The sequence below is a fragment of the Phodopus roborovskii genome, unplaced genomic scaffold, assembly GCF_943737965.1.
Source record: "Phodopus roborovskii unplaced genomic scaffold, PHOROB, whole genome shotgun sequence".
In the NCBI taxonomy this organism is placed as follows: Eukaryota; Metazoa; Chordata; class Mammalia; order Rodentia; family Cricetidae; genus Phodopus; species Phodopus roborovskii.
In genome coordinates, this window is record NW_026126482.1 from 21354740 (window position 1) to 21375140 (window position 20401).

Sequence of the window (20401 nt, forward strand, 5' to 3'; positions counted from 1 at the left end):
GAGAATGGTATGCAGCATTAATGTGACTGTTAACTGTACACATGGAACCATGGACAAAGTGACTAGAAACCCACAAGACCCAAACCCTCTGAAGAGCAAATCAGAAAGGAACCTCCCAATTACATCATAATCAGCTTTATGTAGTCTCCTGAGGACAGATGTTGGTTATGGAAGCAAATATATCCCGTCAAAGTACTTTGATAACTCAAAAGAGACAAGAAGACAAAAGCAAACCAACCCCCCCCCCCCCCCCCCCCCGGCAAACCTAAGGTAGCCCGGATTGTGCAGCAAGCACAGTGAAGTTAGCTCCACATTCAAAACCAAAACATGAGGTAGATGAGATGCTTTGCTACCAGCACCAGCTGCTCCAGTCCTGGGTTCTTTACTGGAACACACACAATGCTAGCTAAGGCCGTCATCCTTAGTCCTGAAGTGTGTTCACTGCACAGTATAGGAAAAGCCTGCTTCTTGTAGGCTATGTTAAAGGCAAGAGTATTTGTAATTCATACTTGAAGCCTGTATTGAGAGACTATAATTTGAACTCCTGTTTAGAAATGTCAACAGTCTCAAACAATATCAATTTTTTAATTGAAAATAGATTTTTCATGTAATATACCCTGATGATGGTTCCCCCTCACTCCACTCTCTCCATCTCCTCTTTCATTCCAGATCCACCCCCTTTCTGTCTCTCACTGGGGAGTACACAGGCTGCTGGGGGATAATAATAGAATATACTATAGTAGGATAAAACAAACACATTGGAATAGGACAAAACAAAACAAACAACAACAACAAAAACCAGAAGGGAAAGAACCCAAGAAATAGATAAAGCAGCAAAAGTCCACCTGTGTGCACAGTGAGCATCCCATTAAATACAAATCAGAAGCCATGATATATACACAAAGGACCTGTAGGGTAAACAAAAGAAGAAAAATATAAAAAGCAAAAAGCAAAAATGATAAAATTTAAAGAAAGAAAGAAAAGTCTGAACACAACATTATTCTGTTGGTCATCCACTGCTGGACATACAGCCGACTCTTAGGAGTGAGACTCCCTTGGAGAAAACTAATTTTCATTTGCAAGTGATTATCCACTGGAGATAGCTTCTGGGTTAGGTACCTTCCAATCCTAAGAACAGTAGCCTGTAAGGGCGAAGGCTCTATGTAGGCACTGGCTTGACTTTTCCATGTTCAATGCGTTGTGTAGGGGGTCTCTTTAACACTGGAACCTTGCTGTCAATTTTGGAGAACAACCTATCTCCTTGGTAACAACCTGGGTTGTTTGGGGGTTACCATGGGACTCTTTTGGTCAACAATTCTATTACATGCAATCCATTCCCAGGTACTAGAAGCTTCATTTGGTAACAGAAGATATCTAGTTCGGGCTCCATCTCCCTCATTGTTGATTTCATTTAAATTACTTTCATATATGTATATATTTTAGAAAGCTTCTACTGTATTAGGTTTCCATATTATCCTTCAAATAGCCCTTAATTTTTAGCTGTGTCTGCCTGTATTCCCTCTCTCATCTCCCTTTTCCCTTCTCTTGTCTACTTGATTCTCCTGCTCTAGTCCCTTCCCATCCATCCATCCATCCATCCATCCATCCATCCATCCATCCATCCCCATCTATTCTATTTCCAGTAATGTTTCTTTTTCATCAGCAAGTGTCATACACAGAATATATTTATAGATGCTTTACTTTTGTACAATTGGCAGTACAATGAGTTTGTTAAGTTCATTTTGTATTGCACTCTGAGCCGATGACAGCAAGGTGTCAGGAACTTTGCAGGCCCCATTATAATCCTAGGGGACCACTGCCACCTACACAGACTATTGTTGCCTGAAATATGCTCTTGTGCCCCTTGACTGAAGTCACTTTGCATAAGGAATGTGAACCCCCACTCCGTTCTTGGTTGTGAGAACCTGGATCCAGGGAACCGAGGTTGGTAGAAAGCTATGTGACAAGGCATTTAGGAGACCTACCTTCAGATTCGTTTGCAGTAAGTCACTGAGCTTCTGTTAGCTTTAACCACCACCACATGTATAAAACAAGGGTAATAAATCTGGAGTTCTGGTAAATGCCTATAGTTCCATACAGGAAGAAGAATGGGTCTGAGTCTGAGGACAGCCTGGACTATATAATTGAGTCCTTGTCACAACAGAACCAAAATAAAGAATTAAAAACACCTTTCTTGTAAGCTCTAATATGAGGCTTAAAGGAGAAGTTTAAACATTAGAACACTTAGGTAAATAATTCAACACATGTATGTGAAGGACACACACGCGCGAAGGCCTCAGGTATGGGTAAGAAGCAAAACCAGAGATTTTAGGATGGGATAAAGAAAAGACAGCACAACATTTCACAAGAAATGCTGTGAAAGTACTGGGAATGCTTAGATGGAAGAAAACACATTCTCAGGCGTGAAGAAGGAACAGGGACAGGGCTGGGTAGAAAGTGGGCCCTGATGAGCACACAGTAACCAGGGGCCAAATCTGCCCCAATACCTGTGCCTTTGTGTGGTCTGTGAGGTAAGAATGGGCTTCCACATTTGGAGCGGTTGAATTATCGTGAGAGGACAATGACACAGCTTATTGTTAAGCTGGGCTTTAGTTGATGCACAATCAATGGCTACCTCTTTCCTTCTATGGCTTGTGACTACAGCAGCTTAGGCCAGTGACTGCAGCAGACACTAAGAGGCCTCAGAAGCGAACAGTACTCTGTACAGAAAGTGTGTTCTGAGACCTGCTGCACCCCACAGCTGGTTCATGGAAGAGGAACTTGCTTGCTCTGTCTGCTCCAAGAACCGAATAGAACTACAGGAAACTGGTTAAGCTGGTAATGAATTCAGCAGGCAGGGACCTTTCTGATGATTGGAGATACCAGCAGGTGAGACGGACTGTTTGTCATGCTCCTGCACACGTAACTAGCTAAGGGAAACTGCATTACTTCTGCAAGAGATATAGAAAGAGTTGAGGCAAAGGATGGATGGAGGTTTGGTCAGAAAATACTTCTGAAACTCTGGTTTTACAACCTAAAGTTTTGTTATTTTGGGTCTCCTTTAACTCCCAAATAGGCCTTTATATAGAGTTATTTATTATTTCCACTATCAGATCACTATGAAGAAGAAAGGCTAATTTGCAAATCAATAGACCTTTGTAAAAGAAACAAAGTATTTATCCTAGCATTTAAAGACTCATGATCTGCCTGTACGTAGTTTTAAACTATGCTTACAATTTAAGCTAAGAGCCATACTCCACATAAAGTCTGAGACTCCTTAGAGTTTACAAACTTCAATTCAGCTGTTTATCAAGGCATTTGGTTAAAGATAAATTATGCATTTTGCTTTTTCAAGCCTAAGGATTGTATAAGACTTATACAATTGAAAATGTATTTATTTTGTTTTTATGTGTGCATGTGTGTGGTGTGTGCATGCCTGAATATATGAAGGCTCATGTATGTATATGAAGGCTGGTGGACAACCTCAACCTCAGGTTGGTTCTCATCTTCCAGCTTATTTGAGGCAGAGTCTCTCTTGTTGCTTGCCATGCACGGAGTTCCTCAAATCAGCTGGTCTGGGATAGTTTCCTGTCTGTGCCTCCCATCTCATGAAAGGACTGCTGGGTTTATAGACAAGCAACCATGTGTGGAAAACCATGAAAACATGACCCCAAAAATCAATCTTTCCTCATTTTAAGTGGATTAACTCAGCTATTTTGTCTACTTATGTAAAGCTGACCAACATAAACCCACAACTATTTTTGCAGACAGAGCTCATGAATCCCAGGCTGGCCTTGAACTTTGTACATAGCCAGGGATAAACTTGAATTGCTGATTCTCCTGCCTGCATCCTCTAAGTTTTTGGAGCACAGGCTTGTACCACCATGATTAGTTTATGTAGTGCCGGTGATCGAACCCAGGTCTTTGTGCATATTAGGCAAGTATTTTACATCCACAGCGTCATAATCAGATATTATGATAAAACACTGTGTGAGCAGGATTGTAAGTGAAGTCTAGACACCTGGAGTTTTTCTTTTCACTTTTTCCCACTGAAATTTTTTAGATTGTGTTTCCCTATGTAACCCTGGCTGGAATTTGCTATGTAGACCAGCCTGGCCTCAAATTCACAGAGATCCTTCTCCCTCTGCCTCCTGAATGCTGGGACTAATTTGTATGCTACCACTGGATTGTTTCTTTAGCTTAGCTATCTTCTTCCATTTTCTTTTTTTGGGTGTGTGTGCATTAATTTCAATAAATACTATGGTGGTTTGTGTGAAAATGGCCCCTATGGGCTCATATATTTGAATACTTGGCTCCCAGTTGGTGGACTGTTTAGGAAGGATTAAGAGGTGTGGCCTTGTTAGAAGAGGTGGTCACTGAGGGTGGGCTTTGAGGTTTCAGAAGCCCACGAGGGCTCAGTCTTGTTTTCTCTCAGCCTGCACTTGTGGCTCAGATATGCACTCTTAGCCTCAGAGCCATGCTAGCCTGGCTCCCCACCGTTATGCCCATTCTACCAGCCACAGTCTTCACCAGGATGATCAGGGACTAAGCTCTGAAACCGTAAGCAAGACCCAATTAAATGCCTTCCTCTATAAGCTGCCTTGGTAATGGTGTTTCTTCACAGCCACAGAATGGTGATTAGGACACACACCATTTTCTCTTAAAAAGTAATTTGCTCTTTTTAGATGTGAAGAAATTAATTTTCTCAATATTTTGAGTTTAGTTTATCCCCAAATTACTTGTTTCTGAGAAAACTCCAGCATCAGAAAGACTGGATGGTAACCAGACATCCTAAAACAGAGAAGAAAATCAATATCCTATGTGCTTCTTGGATATTAGGGATTTAGGCCAAGTGACACAACCAACAAGTAATGATTTTCTCCCACCTCTATTTCATTAGTACTTGCATTAGGACGAAAGCACACCTGTAATCCTAGCATGCAGAGGGGAGGGTGGAGGAAGGAGGAAGGAGGACAGGGGTTCAAGGCCAGCTTCCACTACACAGCAGCTTCCAGATTTCCAGGCTGGCTTGGGCTGCATGTAAAATCAAATCAGCAAATGAATAAAATTAAATACATAAATGAATAAAAACAAAATACAATGTACTAAATTTAGGATGTATGTGGTATAACCCAATGGCATTTTTTTTTTTCTCACACATTGGCTGATATTGAGTCAGAATATTTTAAACCACAAACACAATGGGAAGTGACCTACATATTTTTCTCAAACCACATTTTTCTTCAATTGACCTAAGGACCGAAATTTTCTAGGGGATAGCCCTTTGCAACACGTTAGCCCAAGTCCTTCTTTTCTTCTGTGCACTAGACTAGTGGAGTGACTTTGATTTCCTTCAAATAAGCATCATTCCATTACCTACTGTGATTAATGTCAAATGCACAAAATCCTGAGTGCTGCAATTTATATAATTATAGTCATGCTTGTGGATCTTTTTTCTTCCTGAGAGTCACTGTTCTGAAATTGAGGCTGGGATGCAGAAGGTCCACCATGTCCGTATGGCAGAGCCTGTGGGCAGAAGGCCAGCCAGTCTTCCACAAGAGAGATAATTAAGAGAACATGGCAGACATGTATGCTGGAGAACACAGCCACACTCCTGAGTATTGACCTTGCAGCTCCAAGCAACATAAAGAATGGCTTGCTTTTCAAAAACACAATTCCTCCCTGGTTCTGGAGGAAGGCACAGATAAGATTCTTTAGATTTTATTTTGGTTGGGTGAGATAAAAATACCTAGTTTTGAGAATTCCAGTCTCCTCCTGGGAGACCTGACTGGGATGCTAGACCTCACCAGCATCACAAATGCAGGGCACAAAGACAATCTGAAAAGTTGCCAGAAGGAAGCAATTTATATTTTTGTGCAAAGCTTTGCAATGTCTGGAAGGCAGAGGGGAAGAGAAAGGAAAAGGGAACAGGTAGTTGAGCCAGGTGACAGGCTGCACTCCCTGTTCAGTGCAGAGCTTCCTGGAAGGGTTCTCAATGCTTCACATCCTTTTGTTGAAAGGAGGAGGAGGTGGAGGAGGGGAGGAGGAGGAAGACAGGATCCACTTAAGGGATGTATTGCAGCTGTGGCCCATACTGTGGCCCATAAAGACTGAGAGAACCAGGGCCTGCCACACACACGACACAGGGATGTTGGGAATAGAGTTCATTCCCAGTGCCTGTCTAGCAAGTGTTGGGGAGCCAGGGGCAGCCAGGGCAGCTGGATTTTGGGCTTGCAACTATGATCTTTCGACTGGCTTGGACTGAAATCAATACCAGAAGCAGAAATGGAGTTAAGCAGTAGGGAGACTGGGTCAAGATAAAGAAATCTTTAATGAGACCCAGGACACAATAATCCCCAAATAATCACCAACATAGTATATGCATGTATGAAAATTTCAAAGAATAAGAAGGGCTCCTCGAACCCATTAGCAATAACCCTGACAGCAACTCCTTTGTCCCAGAATGTCACCAGCCCTCTTAAGCAGTGAGCTGAGTGACTCTGAACCTATACATGTTCATGCCTACACAGGAACTAAATCAGCACTCCCCATCCCCATGCAGATTATTTGGGGATCCATTAAGTGGAAATAAATAAATAAATAAGGTTTCATATGTGGAACTTCCCCATGTGTGCTTCCTTTTCAAAATATTGATTTCTTTCATTCTATCCAAAAGAGAGACCCATGAGGGGTAGAAAGAGGAGGTGATGCCTCTGTATGAATGCTAATAAGGAAATCAAGGGAGACGGTGGCACTTCAAGTTTCATCTTTCCATTTCCTAGAGGCACGAACCCTGCAAGTTGTCACCTTGGTGTATTCAGTGCCTTTTGAAGCACTAGACTCTTCCAGAGAGAATGTCAGCCCCAGCCCTGGGCAGTTTTGACAAACAGAGTATATATTGATACATGATAAAGTATGCTAGGAATCACCCTGGCGCTAAAGGCTACTATAGTTTTAATATCGTCATTTGAATTAACAAGCATTCTGTGGAGAAATAATGAGCTTTCATTATTCCAAGCACCATCCTTTCCCCGGGAACTCAGAAGCCATTAGCTCTTGAGAACTTAATGAAAAGATGATAAAGAATGTTTTAGATAAAAGTTTGAACGGGCACACTTGATAACTGAGGTGAAATATTAATGTTTGTTTGGATGATGAATTAGGGCTACGCAGCGAGGCTCATGGAAATGATGGATGTCAAACGTGTGGTCACCTCACCCCTGTGGGATCTGGACCTCCCTGAAGATGGTGTGAGATGTCAGGTTCAGTGAGGGCTGGGGTCCTGAAGAGACCCCCATGTTCACAGCACGGAAAGGGGTCTTTTAGCTTCACAGGGAAGCAGGGAGGGGAGGTGCCGTGGAGATGAGGAATGTGGGAAGACAAGGTGTGATCAATAGGTATGCATGCCCACGTTCAACAAGTCACTGTTCTATGGTTTAGAGATTATGTCAGAGTGCACCCAATTTTAGCACGTAATTCAGTTTTTAGGGTGAATATTTTACCTTTTTCTTCATCAAGGGTTTAGGAAATCCCAAGTCACCTTTCCAGTTTTTAATGTTATAAAGTTGTGCTGAGATGGTGTTGGTGTCTGTGGACTGTCTCCAGGTAGGCTCATGGGTTTGGATGCTTGGTTTCCAAACAGTGCTGCTGCTTTGGGAGGTTTCAGCTTCCTTGGAGTATTCTCTTACAAATTTGAGAGCTTGTATAGCACAGGCCAAATCATATGGCATATTTTTAGATTCTTTTTTTTTTTTTATTGTGAAACTAGTATGTGACAGTGGCTTAAAATGAGAAAATTCTGCAGATCAACTTTGATACTCTTGAACATCACCCTGGGGAGCTCAGTGAGAGCACTTTTCTGTTCAAATTTGAAATGTGTACAACTGTCTTAAACTTTCTGTTTCTTGGTGTACACCTGTGCGGCAGAATCTTGGCTCTATCACTTAACAGTATGTAGCCATGAATACATTATTTCACCAGTTCATACTAAAGTTGTTCTATATGAAAGTTAAGAATACATATAGAACATACATTAGGGCTTTTTTAAGGATGACATGACCAGAAACCTCACAGACTAATTGATTGGCATGTAGTATGAACTCAAATGTTAGTGTTTATTTAGCATAGCACATTTTATTGTAGTCTTTATCTGCAGTTACAAAAAGCTCCCAGGATGCTTCTGATGGACCACTGGAAATACCACATGATCCTAGCCCCTTTTTCCTATGTATTTAAGAATATCATTAAGATGGTATTGAGGTGAATATGGTGGAGTTGGTATTCAATATCCCTTTCAGGTTTTTCTTTTTTCTTTTTTTGGCATTGAATTCTTATGTATTTCCCAGACCATTTTTTTTTTAAACTAAAGGATCCAAATATGATTTAAATCCCTCAAAGTAGAACATTTCAGTACACAGACATAAGATTTGTAAAGTGAGAGTGAGGTAGATGTTGCGCTGTCCTGTGCTCAGTTGTTTTAACAAACAGTGGGGAGAACTTGAAGTTTCCATTCTGGCCTCAGGAGGAATGGAGTTGCCGTGGGTACAGGTTTAGTTGTGGATACAGACCCTGGTAGCCTCTGGTCAGGAGATAGCAGCTTCTTCTCTGTTTGGCAGAAAGCTTCTCAACTGCAGGGGAGACTCAGTAGGCATCAGGACTTTGTGTCTCTGAGCCAGTCTTAAGATATAACCTTCATGCTGTCCCCTCAGCTTTCCCAACCATCCAGTCATTATCTTGAGACTTGGAGCAAGTGACTTTTGTTAAACCAGAAACAGTAGCTTTTGTTCTTTTCAATTTAAATCCAACAAGCAGGGTTACATATACTGTTTGGACATCATAATTGAATAGGAATATTCTCTGCTCTTAGAATAAAAATGATAACAGATATCTGTGTCAGATAAAATACACCACAGCTCACAAAATACACTACAGTTCAGTTTATTATTTTTTCTCATTAGACAATTATACACTTAGTTTTCTTAATGTATATATTCTAAAGATGTAGAAAATGAATCAATAGCTGAGAAATCTGGCAATGAAAACAGCCTCTTTGTTTGGCTCAGCAGATCTGCTTGTGTGGAGCACAAAAAGGCCACTTTTGAAGGACCTGTGTACAAAGTTTGTCCTTGTTTAACAAGTGCTGGCACAGAGAGAGTCCTGGCTTGAGGTGGTCATCAAAGAAATCAAGGACTTAGACTAGTGAGGGAGGGGTGTGGCCGAGCAAGTGTTGCTGATGTTGGGAAATTAACAGCACCAGAGGAAAGAAACCCACAAAGGAGCCTTGGTGAAGCATGGTAGCACAAAGGACTGTCTGCTGATCAATCTGAAAACCACATTCCTGGGGAATGATTTCTCCTACATCTGTGGTTGTATATCGAGCTAGGAGATGGTTGTGTTTAATTAGTAAGAACCAATAAACAGTCTCATGACAGAAATTCTTTCAGTTGTTGACCATCTGTCAAATAAAACTTGGCTGGGTAGGGACTTTTGCTTTTCAATGTTTTCAAGTTCTATTAAAAATCTTCTACTGTAGTCTGATTTTTAGGGATCAAGGAACAAAATCTGAAGACAGTCTAATTCTTATGACATGATGATAGTTCTGTTCCTACTTATTCATTTAGGAAATATAACGGAAAAACAAAAATGGCCCGCCTACCTGGTAGGACCTGCTGGGAGGACATTACATCTTAGAGGGTATAGTCTTTGCAATGTACAATACACTCTGGGAAATGGAATTTCTTATGCACTTCATGGGCTCTGAATGGACTACTTGAGTGTCAAATAAGAATCTACCTCTGACAAGGTTTGCCTTCTTACAAGAACAGAGCAACAACAATAATAACAGCAACAACAAAATACCCACAGGGGATGTGGCCAATATTAGACAATTAGGTTTCCAGGATCAACACCTTGATGCCTTAGAGAGATATAAAATCTTACTGGCACTTGGGAGGCAAGCACAACAGGATTGTTGTGAATTTGAGGCCAGTCTGGACTACAGAGTGAGGCCCTGTCTTAAAAATCCAAGTAAGACAGAGTCAAAATAAATAAAATAAAATGGACAAGGACGAATGCTCAGTGAGTAAGTACTTGTCCCAAGAGCCGGAGGGCCTGAGTTTGACTCTGCAGCATCCATACAAAAAGCCAGGCAATGGCCTGGAGAGATAGCTCAAAGCTTTTAAGAGCACTAGCTACTCTTCCAGAGGACCTAGTTCCATCCTCTGCATCTATACTGTGGCTTACAACCATCCTTAACCCCAGTTCTGGGGACTCAAAACCTTCTTCTGAACCCTGAGGGCATCAGGCAGGCCCATAGTGCACATACATGCATGCAGGAAAACACTCACACACATAAAATAAATACATTTGAAAAAAAAGTAAAACCAGATATGGCAGTGGGCATTTGTAATCACAGCACTGGAGAGGTGTGGGGTCAGTGGATCCCTAAAGCTTTTTGATTGGTCATCCTAGTTGAATTGTCCAGCTATAGGTAAAATTGTGAGGTCATGCATAACAGAACAAGATAGACTGTGTTGTAGAATGACAATGAGGTGGACCTCTGTCCTCTACATGTATAATACAAGTACACACACATGAACATACACACATATACACACTCACACACATGTATGGAGAGAAAGAGTGATGAGAAGAGAGAAAGTACCTATTTCGGGTAACAAAGCTACTTAAGATGTTTGGATTTTGGCACTCGCGAAAAGTATTGATGATTCTCCTCAAATAGTCAATCGCCACTATTATCCTTACAATAAGGGTTGTCTTCCAGATTCTGTACGGTTGTTGAGATACAGTGCCCAAGATAACTCTTAAAAAGATAAAGCAGTTGTTTTGGGGCTTGCTTACAGTTTTAGAGGTTTAGTCCATGATCCTTATGGTGGAAGCAGATAGGCTGGAGCAGTAGCTGAGAGCTTTAATTCTGATCTGCAGGCAGCGGGGGTGGGGGTGGGGGGTGGGGGGGGAGGAGACGGGACACAGACACAGAGAGAGACAGAGACACACAGAGACTGGGCCTTCCACAGGCTTTTGAAACCTCAAAGGCCCTTCCAATGCACATACATCTACCCCAAAAAGGCCATACTTCCCAATTGTTTCCAAACAGTTCTACTAACTGGGGACCAAGCATTCATACACATGAGCCTTTGTGGGCTGTTCTCCTTCAAACTATCACAGTTGTCTTCTGGTCTTTGTTTACAGTGTTATTGGCTGTTAAGAGCTGTGTGTGCCTCATCCTCTCACTCAGATTCAACCTTCCGTGTGTGACTATGTTTGGAGATGCAGCCTTTAGGAGGTAATAGAGGTTACCTACCCAAGCAAATAAATAAAAATTGGCATTGCATAGGAAGTCAAGTGAACTTGGTTGCTGTTGGAAAACAAAGCTGTGAATGAGCTCAGTGATAGAGACCTCATCTAACATAGCCCATGTCGGGGAAAAAAAGAAGGAAAAGAAAAAATAAAAAGACAACAATGGACAGGAATGCTGGAAAATAATTCACTGAGTCCAATTTGTGCTACTCATAAACCCACAAGTGTGGGGTCATCCAATAGGGAATATTAGACCTACCACTGTGAACCCTGTTAACTACAATAATGACTGACTTGGCCAAGATAAGCAAACATAGTGGCATGAATATTATGGGTGCAACCAACCACATTCTAATTGAATTTAATAAATCTATTTCACAGAAGGAAACATGTCAGGTTCTGTAAGTCTGACCCAGCAGTAACCTAGAGAATTTACAGGCTCCAGGGATGGGCCTAGTACTTTTATTTTGCTAAATGGACTTTGTATCAAACTGCCTTCCAAATTTACATCTCTATACCCATAAGTTACTAGCATTCTCACACTTCCTAAGAGAAGTTTCTTTATGCAGTGAATGATAGTTAATGTAGAAACTCACAACTGGTCAAAACACAGAGGATAGGTGTACAAGCACAGCACACCTCCCTTCCCCCAAGGCTTAGGTTCATCCACAGCACACCTTCCTCCCTTCAAGGCTCAGGTATGATTGCTGAAGAGGGGATAGAGTCAATGATTGGAGAGGATCAAGAAGAAACTATTTTCTGGACACATCAGGACCACTGCACTCATGAACTCCCAGCAGTTATGGTTGTCTCCATAAAAGCAACACAAGATCACGTGAATCAACATTCTAGCCAGCATGTGGACAGGACTCATAAGTCCCCATCCCTAGCTGGGGAGCTATTAACAACTGATGACTACTGGGAAAGTCAATTTTCTTTGAATCTGAATTTTAAAAAATACTTTCAGTCATTTGAATTTTCTCTCTCATGAATTTTACATTCAGATACCTTTATTCTTATGGGATTCCTTCTCTTTTCTAACTGGTTTGTACATTAGTAGTATTGTGTGCTTATTAGCATATATTAATCATGTATAATAGTATGTTTCATTATGGTTTTTTCATATGTTCATATAACATATGTTTATCATATTTACCTGCACATTTTCTTCTCTTGTCCACTCTCATGCTCATTAATCTCCTTACTCTTTCCAGGTAATTCTACTTTCATGCATTTATTTATTTTGTGTGAGCTAATGAGTTTCATTAGAATTGTTCACAGGTGCCTTGGAGAGCTGTGTAGATGTCCCATTAGTGGATGTTCATTCAACTGTCATTCATTCTCTGTGCTTGAATCAGTTATGAGTCTCTACAGCCATGATAGCCCACTGTAACGAGAAGCTTCTCTGACCTAAGGCGACTGCAAAGCTCTTCTCTAGGCATGTACATAGTTAGCTGGAAAGCGGTTTAACAGTTACATTATGTCCATTAGACAAACTACAGCAGTAGCTTCCATGTATAAGTCTATGATCACCCTGGATATGAGGCTTTGACCATATTTATAATTCCAGATGTGAGGTTCCTCCTGTGGAGCCAGACTCAAATCCAACTAGAAAGTTGTTGGCTACACCTATATCGTATTTGCACCTACTGCACAAGTGGTCACAAGGTGCACTGCCTGGTAAGACTGTAGATGGTACTCTCCCGCACCCCTGGCAGCCTGCCTGCACAGCACCTTTTGGTACTAGGAGGGGCCAACCAACAGGAAGGAAGGAGCTTCAGGTCTGACTCCCGATCAATTTCTCTATGTCTTAAGACTAAGGTATTTACCATCTTCAGAATCAACTAGTTCTGGTTGGTAACCAAGAGCAGTGGCAATTGCCTATATTGTTTGGGGAACCTCCGTGACCAACAACTCAGAGAAGGCAAGCCTATTCTCAACACAGAAATTTTGTTTAATACCCTATGATTTCTACCAGAAGCCCTATCCAGCTACAAAGGTACCTACATTTAAATGGCTTTTTATTGTTGTTGTTTGTTTGTTTTTAAAGAATTTTTTTGATTAGCTCTCCTTATAGTTTTTTCATACATTATTAATTTTGTTAACTCTTATCCCCTCATCTCCCACATTTCTGTGCTTTCTGTCTATGCTTAAATACTCAACCTTGTATTTTGCAAACTTTAGAAATAATCCCTGAAAGTATAGTCTTTCAACCTTGTATTTTAAATATGAACATATTGTGTTATATGCATTTCATCTCAATTTTGCAGCCTTTAAATGATTCATTTTATTTTCATTCATTCGTATGCATTGTCTATGCATGTGTGGGTACCCTCAAGGACAGAAGAAAGCATCAGATTCTCTGAAGCTAGTTACAGGTAGTTGTGGGCCACCCAGTGTGAGTGCTGGCAATCAAACTAGGCTGTCTGGAAGAACAGCAAGCACTCTTAACTGCCATGACATTTTCTCAGACCTTGCATGTAGCCTTTCAATTTTTCTTGTGTTACATACAACCTCTGTTTTCCTAGTACTATTTAAGCATCCTTCTGGGAGAGAACTATACATTCTAAACACAGCTTTCATTTTCTGATGCACATATTAACAAGCCTCTTTATAACACACTAGTTTGTATCTTGGTTGTCTTAAAATTTAAATGATTATGAACCCTGAATGACAAGTGACAACATGATTAATCCATGTGAACAGTATTTGTGATATGTGTAATATATCCTTAGCATTAACCATGGTAAGTTTTGTCAACCTTATTGTGTTCCAGGATAATTGCACTCTGTGAATTGAATGCTTTATGTTTCCTTTTTCTAAAGTAACATTTATCTACTATTTAATGATTTTATACACCTGCACAATGTATCTTGATCCTACTCATCTTGATTTTTCCCTTCACTGCACCCCCTCAAAAACAAACAAACAAACAAAAAAACCCCACTGATTTCTGTTGGCATTGCCTGTTGGAATGTTGATTGATCTTGATTGTTGTTGCCTTGATCTTGCTTGTGTGGGTCTTGTGCAGGTAACCATAGCTGCAATGAGTTCATGAGTAAAATAGTCATGTCATATCCAGCAGATAACATTTTATAGCATTCTTCCATTTTCTTTTATCTTTTCTTTATGACATGGGATATGTTTTCTATACTCATTGCTCTGTTTGCTAATAGTGACCAAGTTTACTTGACTGCCTGTGTGATACCAATATTTACTTATTCATTTGTTTAGCTAAACTTTACTGGGTGTGTACAAAGCTAATTTAAATACAAATATACTTTACAATGATATTTCAGAGATTCATAATTAATGAAGATATACGAATAAATTGTTTTTCTTCTTTCTTTCCTTTTCTTGTTTCCTTTTCTTTTTCTTTTTCTTTCTTTCTTTCTTTCTTTTTTTTTGTTTTGTTTTGTTGTTTTGCTTTTTGAGTCAAGGTCTCTCTGTAGCTTTGGAGCCTGTCCTGGAACATACTCTGTAGATCAAGCTGGCCTTGAACTCACAGATATCTGCCTACCTCTGCCTCCCAAGTGCTAGGATTAAAGGCGTACACCACCGCTGCCTGCCTATATTTCTTATTTACATTAGATTTCTTACATATTTACCACACTTTATGAATAAAAAAGAACTTTTAAAGAGATTTCTCATTTGCAGAGTCTCCCTTCTGCACACATGCACAACTGTCCACTCTCAGGTTCCCTTAGCTAAACAATAACAACAGTTAATATAGATGATGCTATATTTACATATCATTACCAACTGAAGACTACACTTTACATTAGAAATCACTCTTGATTTTTTTCTTTCTTCAAGTTTAAACAAATAAATAATAGAAATGTGTTCACTAATATTTTGTGATTTTTCTTGAGGAAATGTGAGGAAATTCTAGATGGAGCACTGGTATACACCAAAGAAATGATTTCACGAAAATCTAGCTTAGTGAATCAATGAGTCTCCTGGAGTTACTTGAAGGAGCCTGGGTGACTCAAAAACAGTTGTATCAGCAGAAGGTCCACCCCTGCAAGGGTGATGACTTAGGAAAGCTCCAGGGAGCTTCAGGCACAATTCACAGGCAGCTACTCTGGGAGAGTCTCCTCTGTCTGATAATTGTTTATTGTTTATATAACCTTGACCTCATGAATCTTGTAACTTTTGGAGCTTCCTGATATTTATAATCCTCTCTCCTCAATCTAGGAGGGAATGTTTCAATTAAAAATTTATAAGTGTGAGTGCATGGTTTCTTTTCTTTTACCGTTGAGTATATTCCAGCAATCAGACTCAAGTCTCAAGGCTGGCACCTTTACTCACTGAACCATCTTGCCAACCCTTAGAACATCTGGATTCAAAGGAAAGATTCATCCAGCAACCATTTCACTGGGAGCCCTCTGTGTCCTGCTGTTTCTCCTTCACTGGCTTCCCTGGATCTATCTGCTATCCCTTTTTTAAGACCTGACTCACTTACTTTTCACTCTCTTCAGAGCTTTCCCTTTTCTATAATGTCATCTATTTGGAGTGATACATTGTATAGAACATTTAGAGTAGCTCCCCTCTATTTGAAGTGATACATTGTATAGAACTTTTGGAGTAGCTGGAGTGATACATTGTATAGAACTTTTAGAGTAGCTCCCCTCTACTTGAAGTGATACATTGTATAGAACTTCTAGAATAGCTCCCCTCTACTTGAAGTGATACATTGTATAGAACTTTTAGAGTGGCTCCTCTGGCTTAATAATGTGCACTTTAGTTTCCTCTGTGTGTTTTCATGGCTTGATATCATCTCATGTAGCCTGGGCTAGCCTCAAATTACTAGGTAGCCAAAGATGATCTTGGAATTCTATATCTTCTTGCCTTTACCTCTCAAGTGCTAGGACTACAGACAGACATGCACAGTCTATATCTGGATTACGTGGTACTAATGATTCCTGCATGCTAGGCAAGCATTTTAGCATCCCCAGCACTTGATAACTAATTTTCTTTTAGCAGTAGCTAATGTCCCATTTATAATGTGCTACAGATTTTTATTTATTCACCCACTGAAAGATGTTTTGGTTGCTTACACATTTTGGTAATTATGAAAAGCTGTTAAACAGTGTATGCTGGTGTATACCTATAATACCTAGCCTGGGCAACAGTGAGTTCCAGGCCAACCTGGACTATCCAGTGAAACTTTATCTTAAATAGCATCCCTTCTCACAACTCTCCTCCCTTCACATAAAACCAGAAAAGGAAAAGGAGAACAAATGAACAAATAAAACCAAGTAAAGCTATTGTAAATTAGCATGCTGATGTCTGTGTGGCTGGAGTGTTCCAGGCCCTTTCCTGAGTAATTTTACTGAACTGGAAGAGATACTTATCTTCTTGTTTAATATTTAAGTTCTCTTATTGACCGCATTCTCAATCAACATACCCAATCTGCTCTTGTCACATCAACTTTAATCTGGCTGAAGAAAAGTTCATTGCTATCTTAAAGAACATGTGATAGGATTTACTAGAAGAAATGGTGTTGTTTATTGAAACAACCCAATGTAACGTTTCAGATTACAGTTTGTAATCGTGACTTTGTTTTAAAACTTCACTATTTTAACAACAATAATACTTCCTTATTAAGTATTTTTAGTTCTCTTAAAGATGCAAAGTGTCCCAAAATTCAATTTGTGTTTGAAAACCCTCCATTAAGATTTTCCTGGGCCTGCAAAATACCTTCTTTTATATGTAGATTTTAATATCTCTATGTGTATATAGCTTTGTGGAAAAATTTTTAGTATAAAATAATTTCTTAAATATCTTTCATAAGTAGAAATTAGTATAATACCTGAAAGCACAAACTGCAGAATCTTTATAGATATCTTGGCTTGGGATACACTTATTTATTAAAGTGTAGATCATGAGAAAGATTTATTTTAGGTGTGTGGTCCACATTCTATGGATGCACATTTTGTTCAATGTGATGGTCAAGGTAATGAGAGGTAACAGAGATCAAGAGCATTATTGAGAGGGGGCAGGGAGAGAGGGAGAGAAAATATGAGCCGAGCAGTCTGGGTTTATATACAGATAGGTCTGAGATATTCTGGGAAACTGTAGTTACCATTCTTAGAGATCCCAGTTGAGTGGTTTCCTATGTGCCTGTAATAAAACTCTTGTTCACCAACTGAAGAAAAAGATGTAAGCGTTTCAGTTTTATTGGGTGTGAAAGCATTAAAGAGGTGCTGTTCTCCTGTAGAGGATCCAGCTCACAGGGTAGACCTTGGCTGTGCTGCTTCACCAAGCATAGATGCCTTCCTGCTCAGGATGCTCAGGTGGAGCAGAAACCCACCTGCCTAGCTTTTGGAAGCAGAGGTCTCTTTATGACCCAGAAGCAGAGATTTCTTTATGACCAGGAACCTGTCATACCTGGTAAGCAGCACTCTCCACCAGAAGTGGAAATACTGGTGTGTGGAGGAAGTGTGGGAGTAAGCATCAGTGATGTTCGCTAACACATGCATTAAGGTAGATGCTGCTACCTCAAGAAAGGCTGTCTTCTGGGGATTCTTATTATAATTTTTATTTTAAATTCAAACAGCTGTTGTTTAACTACCACAGACCACAATTTATCTACTGCTCGAGGCCATAAAGTTGGCTTTAATGCTCTCTGTTTCTTTCCTTCCCCCTGTATTTGATTTAATTTCCATGCATCTGACACTCACATGCTATATGTACCATTTGCATATTTCAATATGTACTTTTGTAGATCCCAGAAGCACTCAGGTGTTCACAGTGGAAGAATAAATAGAAACAGAATCTCCAGTGAGAAACTGCAAACAGAAGGAAGAACTTGGGCTTTGCTTTCATGTAGAGTATTCGGGCAAAAAAGCAGGGTTTTTCTAGGGTCATTCATTATGACAACTGTAGAGAAAAAAGACACGACAACACAGCTCACTTCTCTGAACTGAGCCCCGGGGGTCTATCTAGCAGGATCTGAGAGAGAACTTCAGGTTTATTTAAGAAGTCAATGAATGTGGTCATATCCACAATCCACCTCCACTTTTTTTCCCCTAAAATAAATATGCATGGTTCTTTCATTAGTGGATTTTTAAAAATGAGGTTTTAGTTGCAAACAAAAGAAAACTCTGAGGAGGGTGGTAAGGGAACAGAAAATCCCACTTGGGGAGACCTTGCAGAAGGTCCCTGGTGGGCTGCTGTGTCCCATTTATCCATGGCACTTTGTTAGACAGGCCATAGACTAACCCAGAACTTGAGCAGTCACTGGATGGAAAATCAATTTTGGTCATGGTTAGATGGACCGAACATTTGTACTTTGGTCTTAACTACACCATCTAAAAACTCCCCAGCAGAGTAGCTGGGCTTTTTTTCCTTTGCTTAGCTCCTTGGTTGTTAGTACAGATTCCTGACAAAGATGGAAAATCCCAGTCTGCACCCCTTCCTACTTTCTGGGGAGGTAGTGTGCTTAGCTCTTGGCTTCCAAAGTTATTCGAGTGACCTTCAGGCCTCAGCATTTCCATGTTCTTACTTGAAGTCAAGTTCAGGAAAGGAGTGAGGTGGGATCATCATGGCAGCAGGAAGTGGGATCGTCATGGTAGTAGGAGGTGGGGTTGTCATGGCAGCACGGCAAGGCAGATCCATATGCTGAGGAGGATCTCTGTGAGTTCAAGGCCAACCTTTCCATGCGGTAGTTTAGGACTCTGAGAAGTGCCGAATAGAGCAACATCATGCATCATGACACCTTCATGGGATATGAATTTCAGCACTTCCACCATGGAATGTAAAGATAGTCTCTTTGTCATTTCATCTCTCCTGAACAGTCCTCAGGTTCTTGACTCAGAAAGTAAGGGGACCAAAGAAAAGGACCGTGGGTGGAGCTTACAGATGGGGCCATCTTTCATGGGTGTGGGCTGCTTCTTTGGAAACCTATTGATTTGGCAGTGATGGCACCTCTTGCCAGGGACCCAGGAGAATTGTCAACAGGCAAGGGGGATCCTGGTCCTGTTATTTATTTTTGAACAGATGGAATCTAGCATAACAGCTATGCCCGTGGTCCCTTGGGAGATGCTCATTGTAGAATGAAGGCACTCACCCTTGAACCACTCCATGCAGGGCTTCCTGCATTGTCTTCTTTCTGATGTCTCCTACTTGACCACAGATCCAGGGCTGACTGAAGGATACTTCTTTGATTAATGCTTAACTGAGGTTAATCATCTTTCTAAGTTTATTTTGGCCCACTGACAATTAAGACCACTTAGAAATGGAAGATGTACTGCTTTTCTAATTCTTCCATAAGGTATAGAACTAGGTATTTTTAGTAGGAGGCAGAAGATTTTGTGGAATAAAAATCATTTGTATTCTTTTTGTTTGTTTGTTTTTTGATGCAAAGTTTTGCTATATAGCCCAGGTGGTCTAACCTCTGTCTTCTGATTGTAGTGTTCATCACTGTCTCTGGCTTTTCAGACAAAGATCTCAAGTTTCAAACATCACTATGGATATTTTTATTAATATACAGAGAATCTCAAGAATAAAAAGGAAATAGCCATGACCAAGGTAGTTTATGTACATATAGGGCAAGAGAGAAAGAGAGAGAGAGAGAGAGAGAGAGAGAGAGGAAGAAAGAGAACGAGGGAGAGGGAGAGAGAATATAAGAATTTTTGATGTGAAAAAGATGAACTATACTAGACATTAATGGATTAATTTTTAGCAGTATTAGAAATTAATAAAGATCAAGACACAATTAATTTGGTAGTAGCTATTAGAGAAGCCTTCATGACAGCTGAGATGAATAGACCAGCCATATCCTTTGGGTAAAGGAAGAACTGTTTTGTTCTTGGTCAAGAACTATAAAGAACCTATGAACAAACATATAAAATGGTAGCCATGGTTTCATAAATATTGGCAGAAGACACAGAGCTCTTGGGTAAAAATAAAGGATTTTGTAGTTCAGGATTTCATGAACCCTAATTCTCAGAGCTATATGAAAGTTACCAAGTGGCATCTGCACATACTGAGGGTCACACTGTGGAAGAACCCCAGCTTTTGTATTCTGAAGAGAGACACCATCCCTCACTTACCGGACTATAAACTCCATGCTCCA